Raw genomic sequence first — 3624 nt, forward strand, 5'->3', positions numbered from 1 at the left:
AAGTTGATTACATCGACTCCAGTATACAACTGGTATTTATTTTATCAACTCTGAAAGGATTAAAGGTAAAGTTGACCTCAGCAGAATTTGAACTCAGAATATAATGACAGGCAAAATACCGCTAAACATTTTGCCCAGCGTGCTAATGATTCTGCCAGCCCACCGTCTTCAATAAAAATAATAATAATGATTATAATTGAGTTTGACAAGGTACACAGTTCAATATTTTTGTGAAGGAGAAATGGAGTGTATGAAACATTTACTTTCTCTTCCCCTGGTCTCATAAAGTGAATCCATGATTAACTATTGTGGCACTCTGTCGGTTACGACAACAAGGGTTCCATTTGATCTAATCAATGGAAAAGCCTGCTCATGAAATATATGTGCAAGCGGCTGAGCACTCCACAGACACACGTACCCTTATCATAGTTCTCGGGGAGATTCAGCATGACACAGTGTGTGACAAGGCTGGCCCTTTGAAATACAGGTACAACAGAAACAGGAAGAAAGAGTGAAAGAAAGTTGTGGTGAAAGAGTACAGCAGGGTTCACCACCACCTCTGCTGGAGCCTTGTGGAGCTTTAGGTGTTTTTGCTCAATAAACACTCACAACGCTTGGTCTGAGAATCCAAACAGCAGTCCTACGACTACGATTAACAATATTTCAGCTGTGTTTACCCCATATTTTATTTTTAGTGCAGCTTATCAAAAACTACATAATCCCACTGTCTTTTTTAGTAGGATATGATTTGGCTGCTATCTCTTAGCAGGTCGAGTGACTGCCAAATATTTCCCTTGACTCCTTTACATGAGAATGAGAGCATAGCACAAAATGAACTGTAATTATTACATATACTTTTCAACTAAAAGATAAATACAATGTCCATATGTAAACTGAACTGAACTCAACTTACTGAGGCTATACCCAATACCTCTACTGCAGTGTGCTTTGTGTGCTTTGAAATTTGTCAAGTATAAAGTTCCTCACCTAGGTCAATAATTTTCAGATAAACATATGGAAGTTAAGACTGTTTATTTAAGCAATAGTGTAGTTATAGTTCCATTACCAGTTAATAACTAATATTTTTTAATATGTTGTGTGAGACAAAAGCCAAAAAGCAAAAAAAAAAAAGAAACACAAATGGGAAAAGATAGACATGCATCATAGTTCCAGAAAGGGAGACACAACATGATTACTTGACCTGGTAGAAATAGCAGTCAAATCTCATACTACTATCTGAAATAAAGGATAGATTGGACTACGTAGTTGATGATATAGAAAAAGACTAGGCTGGAATGGCTTTAGGACTTAATGGCATCACCATCTACACTGATATTCCTACATAGAGACCTCTCATTCACAAATCTGCTCAGTCAGAGCTACCTCAACATTAAATATCATTAGTCATCACCCTAACTAGTGATAGCCATTATCAAATGTTTCTCAAGTGTTGTAACCCTGTTTAAGACTTCAGGCTAACAACCATTGAAGAAACTAACTGAGAAATTCTTGAAATACTGTTGGATTTTAAAGAAGTGAGTCAAGAAACAAGCAATTCACCCCACCTGTTACCTAGTTGTTTTCTAGTCACTGACCTTCTGAAGATTAACAACACCAATCTCACCTGTATGAAAGACAGCCCTTCATATGTCATGGATACTGATTTTTATTGAAAATATTCTATATAGAAAAAATGGTTATTGAAGGACAAAGCACGTGCTCCTATTGCATCTACATTTAGTGTTTAGATGTTACATTTGTATGTATAGCTTGTCAAACAATTGTAGCTGAATAATAAATCATCTAAATATATATTGATTTCTGCTTATGTCAAGAAGACTTTACAAAATATTGTATTAAAAAAAAACAAGAACAAATTCGGTTTTAGTGAACTAGTATTAATAACATGTGTGGTGGGGAGGTGATGGTGTATGCATATACAGTGGTGTGTGGGTGGGTGTTTTTTGGTGTTTGTATGTGAAATGCATGTAAGAATGTGTGCTGTATGAAAGACATCCAAATGTTTAAGAAGTTAGGAAGATTTCTTTACATTACCGAAGTCTCATTGCATGTGAAGCAAATTATCTCTTGTATTCTTTGCCAGGTATTGAGACCTTAGTCTACATTTTTCTGTAAATTCCTTTCATTTGTTCTTGACATCTGCACTAAGAAATTTATAATAGTCAAAACTGTCATACTAAAACAAGTCTTATTGTTTTCCTGAGCATCTTCAGTTTAAATTCAGTTCAACTCAGATAGATGTATTAACCTTGTTTTGTTTTGTTTTTTTTTCTCTCCAACCTACTTCTAATTTTTCATGTGTATAAATACAAAACATTAAATAGAATTCTTCCTCTTTCACTTGGTACCTTGGTTGAAGGAGTACCTCTCTCTTTCACCTGGTGATTTGCTGAAGAAACACCTTCCTCTCTTTCGTTCAGGTCCTTTGCCAAAGAAACATCTCTCTCTCTCTCCTCATGGTATGCCAATAAGAGACCATATTACTTTCACTGTCTCTACTCATCAACCCAGTGAGGTAAATTCTCATACTCTTTCTTTCTCCATCTTCATTCCATCTCCTGACAGTCACCAACAGATCAACACAACTACCTATGAAACAGTCAACAGAAATTCTTTCTTATATTTTTTACTTGTTTCAGTAATTATTTTTTAAGCTTGGTATCTATCGGTCACTTTTACTGAAGTGCTAAGTTACAGGAACACAAACACACTATCACAAGTTGTCAAGCAGTGACAGGGGACAAACATAAAGGCACATACATAGATATAGAGATACACATATACAATAGGTATCTTTCAGTTTCCATCTACCAAATCCAATCACAAGGCTTTGGCTGGCCTGAGGCTATAGTAGAAGACACTTGCCCAAGGTGTTGCCCAGTGGGATTGAACCCAGAATCATGTATTTGGGAAGCGATCTTCTGACAACACAACCACACCTGTACCTATAGTCACGTCTGTGCCTATAATCATGCCTGTGCCCACTAATGTTATTGTATGAATGACAACTTGAAGCAGATGTTTTTAAACTATAACAGTAAAATAAAGGGCATTTCAGCTATTATTTTCTTCTGTCATTTATTCAAAGCACTTTGAAAATAACCAAAACTTCCATTACATTCTTGGTGACCTGATATCTATCATACATCCTATCGATCGTGACACTCAGCTTAAGAACTGCAGCTTTCTCATCTTACAACCTATTGCATTTGATGATTCTGAACATTAGATAAACCCAGCTGCTCATTAATTTTACTTACAATGCAGTTTTTTGGAACCAGTATTGCTCTCTTTCAGACAGCCAATTGAGATTGTGATAAGTTTTTGACCATGGGATGTAAGAGACACAATCCATTTCTGAAAGTTACTCTGCAAAGAGTTACCTCCCTTGTTCGCATAATCCAGGAAAGGGTTATGTTAAAAAAATTTAAGGGTCTCAAACTATCGCTGGAACATAAATAATGTATGCTCCCTGTTTCGAGAAAATTAGTTGTGGGCTTCAGAAGTTACGTGGGTTTCCACCCACACACACACACAACCTCACTCTTATGTATGTATGTATGTATGTATGTATGTATGTATGTATGTATGTGTGTGTATATA

This window comes from Octopus bimaculoides, chromosome 4, assembly GCF_001194135.2.
Source record: "Octopus bimaculoides isolate UCB-OBI-ISO-001 chromosome 4, ASM119413v2, whole genome shotgun sequence".
NCBI lineage: Eukaryota > Metazoa > Mollusca > Cephalopoda > Octopoda > Octopodidae > Octopus > Octopus bimaculoides.